A 13656-nucleotide genomic window follows, 5' to 3' on the forward strand; every position below is an offset into this window, starting at 1 on the left:
CTTGAAGAGAGTAAACCAGCTCTCTGCGGCCAAGGGCAATGCCCAGCATGGAGAGTTTTTGGAGTCATGAGTATTGTTTCTGGACAGTGGGTAGAGGCTGTCAAGGATGTCTTATAGGGCTGTTAGCTAATGCAAAAGAAATTGCCTAAACCTCCATTTTCCATCTTCACAAGCTATAATAATAATACCTCTGAAAAAGGGCTGCTATCAGGATCAGGATGATAAAATGCTGGTAAATTAGCCTTTAGAGTTATAAAAGAAATTAAATGAATGAAGGAAACCTATATCATGGTTGTATGGACAGATTGTGTGTTGGGGAAAAATGATTTTGAACAGCCCAAGCCGATGGACAGAGACAAGACATATTAGAAAAACAACAAAGAATATAGATGTGTCCCATTAGTGCCAAGATCTATTTGTATTTATCTGGAGATAAATATGAAGGGGTACACACCAAATCATTGACTGTGAGTGCAGAGCAAGGCAGGACTGTGATTTGCCTTGCTCAGATGAAAGAAGATGGACACAGACAGGTTTGCAGCCAGATAGGAAGGGCATATGGCAGTGCAGAACACCAGTTCAGACAGGATATTAGAGGTCATTTTCTATCCAGACTTGCTTTTGTTCTGGAAACAGCGGACCTGAGTTCAAATCCTTGCTCTAGTTAATGGAACAACTTGGGAAAGTCAATGACTTCGGCAAGGCAATGTCTCTGAATCCAAATTTCTCCACCTGTAAAATGGGAATAACATTTATCTTGAAGAGCTATTGCAAGATTAGACATGATTGCCACAGGCACATTCACAAGAGCTACTGTCATTAGCCCTAAGTGGCCACTTCACATTTCTGCCACCTCTCTACAAGGAGTGAGTGTCAGAAGAACAGTTTTATTGACCCAAGGTACACACACCAGGATGAACCAGCTCTCCAAATGAGTAAGACTTCTGTCTACTTCTGCATGGGTAAATGAAAAATGATCAGCCTAAAACTCCTCGTACATCAATGGCTCACTTAGTTTTAAAAAGTTTTCCATCAAACTAGTGCATGCATAGTTGTTTGTTTGTTTTTTTAAGTACTATAATGAAGTAAAGCTGGTTCTTCTCCATCCTTTGATCCCACAGTCTAACTCAATGAGCTATCTTACCTTATCTCTGTATCTCTAAGCAATGTGCTTATTTCAGTATTTCCTGCTTTATCTCCTTTAGGGGCTACCCACTATCTTTCTCTGACAATCTGAACATTTGCCATCTTGTGCTGCCCTCTTACCCTCCGTCAGTCTGACATCATTATTTTAATATTTTTTGGTGGTACTGGGTTTTGAACTGAGGGACTTGTACTTGCTAGACCAGTGCTCTACCACTTGAGCCACACCCCCAGCCCACTGTTTGTAATTTAATTGGAAATTAGTGTTTACATTATAAGAGCTGTGTAAATAAAATTCTTTCATTCTTCATCATATTTGTTGTTAACTTGTCCTATGATTATTGTTTTCCAACACTTTCCTTTATTTATCTCATTGTCTCTTTTTTTGTTTCAACATAGAGGCATCTCCAAGGAGTACTGGTCTGCTCTCTTCATCTACTACACATTGTCGTACGCAGCTGCCATCTGGGGAATTCTCTTTGTTGCTCTCCTGGGTAGAATCCTTTATTGCTTGAATTTTATGAATTTCAAATCTTTTTTCCCCTCTTAGTTTTGCCAGAGTATGTCCTTTAAGAATGAGCTTGGAGAGTGTGTGTACGTGTGTATGTGTATTCTATTTAGATTGTTCTCTGGATTCCACAGGAGTTTGCAACTGGCTAATAGTAGGATTACTTTCTTCCTGGTAATGTACTTAACACCTCTGAAGTAAAACAGGTATAGCCAAAGAATTATGTATTAATTTATTTATGTAACAAACATGGACCAGAACTAAGTCTTTGTCTAGGGATCCAAAATAAATGAGGCAGGGTCTTCATTCTTAAGATTTTTTTTTGATTGTTTTTGTTGTTCTTGTTCTTATGAGAAAAATATATTAACTGGCAACGACATCATGTGGTCAGAATTATAGCAGACACATCATAAGAAGTGTCTAAAAGAGGAAAAAGAAAAAAATCGAGGGCATAAGCTAGCTTACAGATCTCTTAGAAGACTTCCTAGAATCAGGACTATAAGTTGAGCCAAAAATAAGAATGCATGTTTATTCATCTCTATATTATATTGTTACAAAATGTAAGCACCTGTTCTGGGATACTAAAACCCTTTCAGGTCCAGCAGCTGTGCCTGGATCTTCTTGGCCTTCTGGATTTTAACACTTCTTCCAGGACTTGAACAGTGTCTGACATATAGTTGGCTCTTAATGTAAGTCTGTGTAATGTCAAATGTGGCATTATAAATCAGTTGAAAAAAGAAAATACCTTTAAAAAATTGTTCTGAGATAGCTTATTGTACACACACAAATAAATAAATAAATAAATAAATAAATAAATAAATAAATAAAATTAGTCCCCTGCTTCACCTCATTTGCAAAACTAAATTCTATATGGCCTAAGAAAAAAAACCTGAAGTGTGTGTGGAGGGGCAAGGGAATGTAATAAAGGAATAAAGGAAGTGAACATGTTCAAAGTACACTATGCATGCATCTATGGAATTATCACAATGAAATCCTCTTGTACTATTAATGTATGCTAATAAAAAATAGAAAGGAAAAAAAGAAAAACACCTTAAAAAATTTCAAGACAGTACAAGACATTTATGACATTGAAATGGGGAAAGATCATTTAAATAGGGAAATTGTATAAGTCATATAATAAAGATTGATAAAAGTAGACAATATCAAATGCAAATTTCTGTTCAATAAAAGCATCAAGGAGATTTATCACAGGTATTGCCAAAGCTTTCTTGTCCACTGGACTTTACAGGTCATGTTTGTAAATCTGGTAGATTTTGATTCTGAACTATGTGACCTTGCTCTTTACTGGCCTTGTGAGCTTGGTCCAATCATGTCATCTCTCTAGTTTGCAAGTGTCCTCTTCAATAAAATGAAGATAGTATAATTTTGGAGCATTTCAAGATATAATGAATAGGTAGTTCTTAGCAGAATGCATAGTTCACTTTAGGTGCCTGGTATGCTGAGTGTTGGGACTTTCAGGACTGATGAACTATGATCTATTTAACTCTATCTTAGAGGACCACACTAACACAAGCACTTTGTAAGAACTGACTCTTAAGAACCAGCTCACAAGCCCACTGACAGTCTCCAATTATGTCTGCATTTGTTGGGCAATGGAGAAGTTGGGCTTTTACAGTGCCAGGTCTATTCTGATATAATGAATTTTTAATGTTTTTTTCTCCTAAGTGAGATAAAAAAATCCTTTCAAACATGGAAATAATTGGGAGATAAATTCAATTTTAAAAACTGATCTGTGGTCCTATCATTTACCCTTGAGAAACTTATAGTCTATTGAATGATTAAGACATAAACAGACACTGAACAATAAGGTGACAAGTGCTATCACAGTTCTCTTTATCATGGCCTCTTGTAGACTGAGGTGCAATGGGTCCCCAGTCTGAGGGGCCATCTGCTGTCCCCTCAGACTCCTCAGCGCTCCTGGTATTCACATGTGCTTTGTTCCCCAGTGACTTCTTCTACTTCCCTGGCTATGAGTACCATATCTATCCTGAAAATTCTGAAAATTTTATCATCAGCCAAGACCTGACACATCCACTCGGATATCTAATAGACCTCTAGAACTTAGTATGTGAGAAACTAAACTCTCAATGTTTTATGCCCTCAAATGAACTTCTCCACACTAATCATTTCAAATATGGCTCTCAACTCATTCAGATATTCTAATTACTCATGACAGAAACCGAGGACCACTCTCAATAACTCCTCTCACTAGTAGAAAAAAATCATGTTTCTTCTCCCATCAAGATACCTTTTGATTCTATCCATTTCTTTCTATCTTTTAACCACACTAATCTAAATTACTGTTGTCTCTCACCTGGTCTTCTGTTATAGCCACTTAACCAAACCTCCCTGAATCTCCTTTTGCCCCTGTTCCTTCCTGGTTTTTTATTGAAATCATTTAAAATTACAAATATGATTGACATTTTCTGACATGAAATCCTCGATTAATGTCCTGCTGTGCATAAAATTTAAATTTAAATTTCTTTCAGGTGCCTGTGGCTCACACCTGAAATCCTAGTTACTCAAGAGGCAGAGATCAGGAGGATCAAAGTTCGAAGCTAGCCCAGACCCTACCTCGAAAACAACCATCTCAAAAAAGGGCTGATGGAGTGGCTCAAAGTGGAGACCCTAAGTTCAAACCCCAGGACTGCAAAGTAATAATAATAACAATAATAATAATAATAATAATAAATTTTCTTACCATGGTCCATAGGCCCTAGACTACCAAGCCTCCACCTGTGGTCCTGCCCTACCTCATCCTCTTTGTTAATGTTCCTTCATTGAAATGAGCTTTCTTTCAATGTCCAAAACACAGTAAATTCTTCCAACTGTGACCATGGCCACATAGTCTTCTCTATTGAGCATCTCAGATGCCCTCTTGGCCCATGTTATGGTTTGAATCTAAAAATGTCTCCCAAAGGCTTGGTTAAAGGCGTGGTTGACAGCTGATGGACTTTTGAGAGGTGGCTGGGCTCTAACTTTGCCAGTGGATTAATCCATTAAAGAATTCGTAGCTGAATCATGGACTATTAGGAGGTAGAGCCTGGTTGGAGGAAGTAGGTAACTGGGAGTGTTTCTTTAAAGAATATATCATGTACCTGGCCCATTCCTGTCAGTCTTTCTTTCTCTCCTTCCTGGTTGCCATGATTGAGCAATTTTCCTCTGCCATACTCTTCTGCCATGATGCTTTTACCTTGCCACGGGCCTAAAAGCAGTGGAGCCAGCTGACCGTGGACTGAAATCTCTGAAACCACAGCCAAGATAAAGTCTTCGTGTAAGTTCCTTTCTCAAGCATTTTGTCACAACAAAAAGCTAACACAGCCCAGCTAGCCCATCTCATCATTTTCTGCCCCTCTTACATGTCATTTTCTGATGGGACATTTTCCTGTTGCCTTATCTAAATTAGATAATTAAAATTTCTAATTATCGTCTTTTTATTCTCCAATACATATATGTATTATTTTAAAATATCTATTTTTTTATGATTATTGTGCTTATTTATTTTACCTTAGAGAGTAGAAGTTCCATGAGGATAAAAATGATGTCAGTTTTGTTCTTTACTATTTTGTGTCTTGCTATTGCTCTGGTATACACACCATAGTAGGGGCTCAGTTAACATTTTAGCTGCACAGGAGATTTTATAGGGCATTTAAAAATATATAGACTTGGGGGCTTCAACACCTATCGAATAAGAACCTTTTGGAGCTCATCACCCCTGGCTCATGCCTAGAATCCTAGTTACTCAGGAGGCAGAGATAGGAAGCTCAACATTTGAAGCCAGCCCAGGCAAATAGTCCTCAAGACCTTATCTCCAAAATACCCAACACACACATACACACACAAAAAAAGGGGGCTAGAGGAGTGACTCAAGTGGTAGAGCACCTGCCTAGCATGTGTGAGTGAGACCCTAAGTTCAAAGCCCAGTACTGCCCAAAAAAAAAAAGAAAAAACTCTTTGGGAGGTGGAACATGAAATGTGCATTGTTAATGAACTTCACAAATGATTCATTCCTACATAACCCAGTTCTGGTGCTGGAACCAGCCTAGAGGAAGTGGCCCAGATTAGAAACTAGAAGGCAAGGGCTTGAATTCTCTCTATAAATTACAAAATATGGAACTTGGAGGAAGTCATTAATCTCTCATCCTTAGTTTCTTTTTCTGTAAATTTGGAGTAATAAAAAATATCTCCTTCAAAGTGTGTCTGTTAGACTCCAATACACAATATACTTAAAAACACCTAATAAATGCATATTAAAGAACTGTTAGAAGATCTCTTCCATGTAGGGCTTGCCTCCTCATCTCCAACAATCTAGCTGTGCAGCCCACACGTCTCATATGAGATAGGATCCCTTTCTTTGTACTTCTGAAGGAGGCTAATGATAATAATTCACAGAGCTTTTTGCTTTCCCAAGGTTTAGGCCATCATTACTGAGATACCATCCTACACTCCCACAGCCTTCCAGCCCATTTCCTGCTGGGGAGCAAACTGAATCTGGGCAGAGGCAGTGAAGCCTGGGGGAGAAATATGGCTTCACAAGGGTTGAGAGTCTGAGCAGTGACAATCAGGAATTGGGGGCCCTCTGGGCAGTTTCTTAATTCTGATCTTCCCATGCTGAATCATTTGATAACTTTCTCAATTATTTCAAGGTATGATAAAAGCCAAGAAAAGTGGATTTCTTAGCAGATATCTAATGAAAATATAAATAAAAAACTCTCAGATTGAAGCAACTTTCAGAATAATCTGTGAAAATCCTCTCTTCTCCCTGGCTCTCAGGTACCTTATGTGCAGAACAGGTGTGGGACCAGATGAAGGTATGAAAAGCCAAGCGAATGAACTCACCTGCCTGCAAGACAGCTGCTGGGGACACCTACCTGCTTTGTTGTGTTTGTGTACAGCACCAACGAGCACCCGGTTTCCCACGCCAGGGACCTTGGTTTGATCCTTCCACCCAAGTCTTCTTAATTTCCTTTATCTTGCCTTACTTCTCCATCCCTACCTGTCTGACTTACTGTATTAGAGTTTTCCAGCGAAATGGAACCTGACACATAAAGAGAGAGATGGAGGAGGGGATTTAAGGAATTGATTCAGATATTCATGGTAACTGGCCAGCCCAAAATCTACAGGGTGCTACAGTATGCTAGAGACCCAGAGAAAAGCTGATACTTCATTTTAAGTCCAAAAGCCATCTGCTGGTAGGATTCCCTCATGAGTGGGGAGATCAGCCTTGTTCTCTTCAGGTTTTTTGCGGATTGGATGAAGTCTACCCAAATTGTAGAGGTTGTCAGCTTTACTCAAAGTCTACTGGCATAAATGTAAGTTTCATTCAAAAATCCCCTTGCAAAAAACATCAAGAAAAGAGTTTCACCACATATCTGGGCACTGTGGCCCAGTCAAGTTAATATGTAAAGAACCATCACACCTATTTCCTTCTCCCATTATTTCTCACCTGGACTGTTTCTCCAGCTCCTAACAGTTCTGCCTGCTTTCATTCTCTAATTTATTCATCCATTCATTCACTTATCTGAAAATCACTTAAGTGATTTTCTGTGTTCCAGGCACTGTTCTAGTGACAGGGGATGTGACTGTGAACAAGATAAAGACTTTCCTTTTATGAAACTTATGTTGCTGGGAAAATGGCTGAAAAACTAGTTGACAAATATAAGCGAAATATAATTTGAGGTAATAGGAAGTGCTATAAAGAGAAATAAAGTTAGGTAAAGGGATAAAGAGTGACATGGGTAGAAAACTTTCTTTTCTTTAGGAGAATTAGGCAAGAGTCCTTGAAGGAGGACATTTTAGTAGAAATCTGAAGAAGTAAGGGTTGGAGCATATGACTCTTGGGCAGAACACCTGCCTGATGTGGAAAAGAACGGGAAAACACATGTGCAAAGGTCCTGAGGAGTAGACAAGCTTGGTGTGTCCCAGGAATAGCAAAAGAAGATCAAAGTGACTGGAATGGACTGAACAAGGGGAGAAATAATAGAAAATGATTTTAAGATTAGGCCTGAGACAAGATCCTATGAGCAAAAGAGAGAGCTTAAGGATGACTGTCCAGCTTTGGGTCTGAGCAATAAGAAAATGGTAGTAATGCCATCTACTAGATGGTGAAGACTTGGGAAGAGTGGGGACAGCGTGCAACATTTTAAGAGGTCTGTTTCCACCTATTTTGATATACCTAACAGATAGCCAAGGGCTGGAGTCTGGGGCTCAAAGAAGAGGTACAGGCTGGAGATAGGAATTTGGAGTTATCAGATGTTATTAAAGCTGTGGCCCATTTCCTGTTGCTAATAGCACAGCACCACAGACTCGGTGAGTTATAAAGAAAAGAGGTTTGTTTATTTTGGTTTACAGTTCTGAAGGTTCAGAGTCCAGTGCCCGATTTGGTGACAGCCTATTTGCTAGTGAGCAAGTGTGTATGTATGTCTCTGTCTTTGTCTTTGTCTCTGTCTCTCTCTCTCTCAATCCCCTCTTTTTTCATAAAACCATGAAGATTCGGTCATGGGGCTCCTCCTCGATGACCTTACTTAATCTTAATCACCTCTGTAAAGTACCACTTCTAAACAGCATAGATTAAATTTCCACCCTCCCCTCTTAATACCTCACCATGGGGATTAAATTTCAATCCAAGAAGACGTTTGGGGCACACTCATATATGTCCAAACCACCATAGAGGGTAAAGATGAGATGGAAGAAGAGATGAGAGCATTGAGCCATGGCTAGAGAACAGGCAGAGGATAAGCATCCAGAGAAGGTGGCAGAAAAGGCCAGTGAGGTGGAAGGAAAAGCAAGAGAGGATGGTGGGCCTGGAAGCCAAGAAAGCACACCTCATAACAAAGTGGGAGCCAGGCACCTGTGGCTCACACCTGTAGTCTTACCTAGCTACTGGAGAGGTAGAGATCAGGAGGATCATGGTTCAAGACCAGCCTGGGCAAATAGTTTGTGAGACCCTATCTTGAAATTACCCAATTCAAAAAAGGGCTGAAAGAGTGACTCAAGTGGTAGAGCGCCTGCCTACCAAGGGTGAGACCCTGAGTTCAAACTCCAGTACTACCAGAAAAAAAAAAAAAGTGGGAATAGTCACTGTGTTCGTGTTGCTTCTTTTAATGTGAGACTTAAATATATTTCTTGTGAATACTGAGGTAATTGGATTTTTTTCTGACATCTTATTTTGTAATTTCTTTCCCCATTGCTTTGTTTCTTTGCTTCTTTATTTCCCTTCTAATATGAATTCAATTTGTAACTGGGTTATTGGGAATCTCAAATAGTTGAGCGTAAACATGAAATGCTTTTATGTTTCATTAATGGTTGCTTCCAAACTATGCTACGTTGATGTACTCTTCCCACTGTGGCTTTATATTGGCACTGTGGCTGGATAACTTAATTTTCAACTTTTGGTTAATAGCATAGTTTAATTGTTTTTTAAAACTTAGTTTTGCTTGAGTTTCTTAAAACAAGGTATAATTTTTATTAAAAGAGTTTTGGCTGTATGAGGGTTTGAATTCAGGACCTGGTACTTATGAGGTCTTTATTTTTCAGGTAAGATCTTGTACTTTTTGCCCAGTCTTGAACCTCAGTCCTCTTACCTATGCCTCCTATGTAGCTGGGATGACAGTTGTACACCACAACACCCAGCTTGTTTGTTGAGATGGGTCTTGACTGCTAACTTTTTGTTCAAGCTGACCTCAAACCATGATCCTCCTTATCTCTGCCTCCAGAATAGCTGGGATTATAAGCATGAATCACTGCACCAGGCCTTATTAAAAAAAATTAATAGAAACTTTCAAACATGCACAAAACCAGGAAAATTCTATTCATTTTCAACTTTGATCTCTTACGAGGTGTGAAGTTCACCTCCTCTAGGATAAGGAGGAGGGTGAAGGGGTTCTTTCCCAGCTGCCTCCTCAAGGCTCTGGTGCCCCATTCAGAGATTCCATCATGTTCCTCTCTCTCCCCTCCTTACCAATTTCTTCTCTGAATGCATCTTCCATATCAGTCAGGGACTCCAAGGCGTGCTGGGGTCAGAAATGAGACTCTGACCACATGGCAAGTATCCCACATTTCTTTCCAGTGTTCTTTCTCTATTCTTCTTACTCCATCCTCTATCCTATCTCTAATTTTATTTTATCTTATTGACTGACTCATCTATTCATTTAATGTCTATGATGAGTCAGACACTGGCTAAAAGTGACCAACAGGCAGCCATGTTTCTGCCTTTACAGTGCTCGTTGTCTAGCAGGGAAAAGACATTAAGTACACAATGATACTAGAATGTGATGCTGCATTACACATTTTACAAACAAAGGTACTCATCTTTTAAGTCAATGTAGATCTCACCTCCTTCAGGCAGTCTGTCCAGATTCTCAGGATGATCTAAACATCATCTTGTGTGCTCCATCGGTATCTCTCTCATAGCACCAAGCACACATATCCCTGCTGGTTTACATGGCTGTCTTCCCCACAGTCAACAGTAGGCTTCTGAGCAGCAGGTGTCATCTCATTTATGTCTTACTCTCTAGCTCAGTTACTGGGACACTGTAGATTCTGTTGGGACTGGAGACCTAAGGCAGATGAGTGAGTATCCCATCCCCCCATGGAGAACACTATGATTCCTGCATCCTGAGAAGGAGTTGTAATTCTGCATTCCTGCATCCTGAAGAGGAGATACAGGGTCTCATAGATCAACCACAGGGCTGATGAGCAAAATGCTCTCAAAATTGTTTCCCCTCCCCCAATAAGGGGCGAAAAGACCAGTTCATCTAAGAAAGCCCACGAATCCATGGCCAGTGAAAAGAGCCCCCCTAACCCAGAGTTAAAACATCCATAAAAGCCCCATCCTTCACCTGAGCAGCGAGCTACTGGTTTCCAGGCTCTGCTGCACTGCTCTAGCTGTAGCCTTTCCTTTCTCTCTAATAAATCCTACTTTATATACCAGCTTTGGCTCACAAGTCAATCAGCTGCCTCAAGAGCCAGTTCTCTGGCCTGTGAAGGCAAGGACCCTGGACACCAGTCTGCAATACTTCAAACCAGCATATAACAATTCCAACAAAAACAAAGTGGAAGACTGAATGAACACTTTCTTCATTCAGTCCTTCTAAGCAAGGTCCCAATAAATAACACTGCTGAACAATTTGGGAACTAAATGAACAGTAACAGCTTGGGGCAAATGTCACCTTGACTATGGAGATGCTACCTTGGAGAATGGAACTTTGTTTGAGGGCCAAACGTGCCTACTAAAGATTCATAGCATTAGGCCAGGTGCCCACCCAGGTGAGGAGATATTAAGATTAAGAATCACAGTAGAAAATATACTGACTGTAGGCAGGCTTGCTCCCAAGAGGAAGATGTGGCAGAGCCAAACTGAGAATGCCCAATTATTCCCTAGAATTTCCTAAGAGAAATCACTCCACCTCCTTCATAGGCAGAGAGTGAGGAGAGGGAGAGAGGTTCTGACTGAACCATTAATTTGGTTCCTTCATAGGAAAGAAACACCAAGCATCAGAAAGAAATATTCCCATTATCAACTCTATTGCGCCAAGCATTGTGCTAGACCCTTTCATCTATGTCAAATTGTCTAATCTTCACCAAAGCAGAGAGAGATAGGTTCAGTCTCATTTTATGGACAAGAAGCCAAGGTTCAGAATGGCTAAGTCACTTATCTTAGTTTACAAATTGAGGATCAATTATGGTTGAGATTTATTTAGGTGCTTATTATGAGCTAGGTACAGGGATAAATTCATTAATCCTCACAACAACTCTAAGAAGTAGGTCGCAGTTTTCATTCTATTTTAAAAATAAGATACTTTACACCAATATCACACACTCACAGCTGGATCTGTCCCCCAAAGCCTGGGTTTTCAAAATTTCACCTTTGCTTCCAGACTACCATTCTTGCTTCAGAACATTGGAAGCAAATGAATAAACCACAGGATGTATCTGCATCCTTCAAGACAAAGGATTTCTACAACAGAGCTAAAATCTCCAAGGCTGGATTTGAATCTTGTCACTAGTCAGCTACAGGATTTTGAGGGTGGACTTGATTTACCCACCTGCTAAGGGGAAATCTACCACCTTCAAGCACAAATGACTGTCAGGAGATAGGCAAATGTTCTTCTGCACTGGCAAAACTTGGTTAAAGGATTCCAGGCATGTTGTCTCATGTCTCAGGCAAGAAGCAGGCAGAGGCTTTTCTCTTCTTTTGGAGGGCTGGTTCCTCTCTGGGTGTTTGTTTTGGCTCAGTGAGACCGCTCTCCAGGGCCTGGTCAGAGTCTAAGACTGGAAGGGAAGTGAGGGTCCTAATCTTAGATCTGGTCCAGTGAGAGAGAACAAAAGGCAAACTGTCAGCTGGGGGCAGGGATCTAGGGGGGACTTAATTGCTTCTGAGAAATTAGGAGAGCTCACCCAATCCTCCCAACAAACCTGAAAAGCCGGTATTACTTTGCATTTCAGAGAAGTGAAGATAATGAAACCAAACAAATAACCAGGCAGTAGAAAAGAACTGGAGAAGTAGAGCAGACTGGTGAAGAGGTCCTTTCCTCCACTCTGCATGTGGCCATGCCACCCCATAAGTGTTCTATCTTCTGTCCCACATCGGAGGAGAGAGGGGAATTCTGGATGTTGACAGTCTAGGTACAAAGCTGTAATATTATGCCAGATATAATAATATTATAATATTATATATAAGGGAAAGGGCCTGAGGTTGCCTGAGGTCCAAAGGCTGGGATTCAGGTCAGTCTGACCTCTATGTCAATGGGACCTCATTTCCCTTGTCTTATCACTTAAAGTGTTAACCAGGGAAAGCACCTTCAGCATCAGCAGGAAGTTGGTTAAAAATGAGGCATCTCTGGTCCCTCCCCAGGCCTCCAGGCCAAAACCTTCATTTCAGCAATACCATTCTACATCATCCTGAAGGTCCAGCTAAGCTCCAGGTTCTGTTTCCTCCACCACTGGACCTTATGTCATTGGTGTCATTGTTCTTGCTGTCTCAGCCCTGGGACTTCCTGCAGCATGCACAATTTGCATTGGCTTCCTGACTTCCCTTGCCAGGCACCTTGGTTCTTGGCCCTTCTCTCACCTTGTCTCCACCCCTACCAGTGAGCCCCTCAAGGGTACTAGGGTGTCACATGGTGTGCCATGTGCTCCCCACACATCAGAAACAACCTCAAAAATAACCTCTTTACTATTGCCTGCAGACCCCATTTCCCTCTGATCTATTCAGCAACACTTTAAGGTAGATATTATCAAAACAAATGAAAGACTTGCCCAGGGTTTCAGAGGTGCTTTACTTCAAGGTAACTATTCCTCCCAATGTTACCCTCCCTTCACCTTCTCCCAAAAAACAAAACCTCACTGCTAGTCTGGAGATACTGAAACATGGGTGCTGTGCATATTTTACATACTAGGCTTCCTCATGAGACAAATATATATATTTGGCCTAATAAATGTGTGTTTGGCCACATATTTGATAATCTGGAGACTATCTCAAGAGTCTCTTGAATCTCCAGCATCCCTGCACCACATGGTTATGCTGTACTGATTATTGCCCAGGGAAGTCACCTGGAACACAGAAGGCTATCAAGCACAAAAGAATGAAGTGTAGAAATAAAGTTGTATCTGCCCAGAGGGAAATGGGCAACAGAAAACTCCTTTGGCAGTAGGGTTTGGGGCAGTGGAAACAGAAGAAAGTACAACCAGAGGGACATCTTCTCTGAAACAGGAGCTGTTTTGTGAGTGAGTTTTGGGGACAATAGTGAAAATTCGTGTGTTCCTTCTCAAAATTTAGTTCTGGAAAATTCCATATTCCAGATTCAGCATGGCAGCAAGTCCAGTCCACCATGGACATGGTAAGGAAGTGTTTAAACATTATGTCGCAGAGGCTGCACACTAATTTGGGTAGAGAAATATAGCATTCCTTGAAGCACCAGGTCTGGGGACAGGAACTAGAATCCATAGAGAGCAGGGACCTCACAACTAGAGGGTAAAGCAGG

The 13656-nt window shown here is 40.7% G+C and overlaps 1 long non-coding RNA gene across 1 annotated transcript; it reads right to left on the minus strand.

Moving 5' to 3' along the window:
- Positions 1 to 216: 216 nt before the first annotated feature.
- Positions 217 to 11969, minus strand: LOC141424667 (uncharacterized). The gene is made up of 5 exons (XR_012449532.1): positions 11719 to 11969; positions 10007 to 10230; positions 6544 to 6710; positions 4771 to 4916; positions 217 to 732 (listed from the first exon to the last, which is right to left on the minus strand). It is a non-coding gene; the product is annotated as an uncharacterized lncRNA (long non-coding RNA).
- Positions 11970 to 13656: the final 1687 nt, after the last annotated feature.

This window comes from Castor canadensis, chromosome 7 (genome assembly GCF_047511655.1).
Source record: "Castor canadensis chromosome 7, mCasCan1.hap1v2, whole genome shotgun sequence".
In the NCBI taxonomy this organism is placed as follows: Eukaryota; Metazoa; Chordata; class Mammalia; order Rodentia; family Castoridae; genus Castor; species Castor canadensis.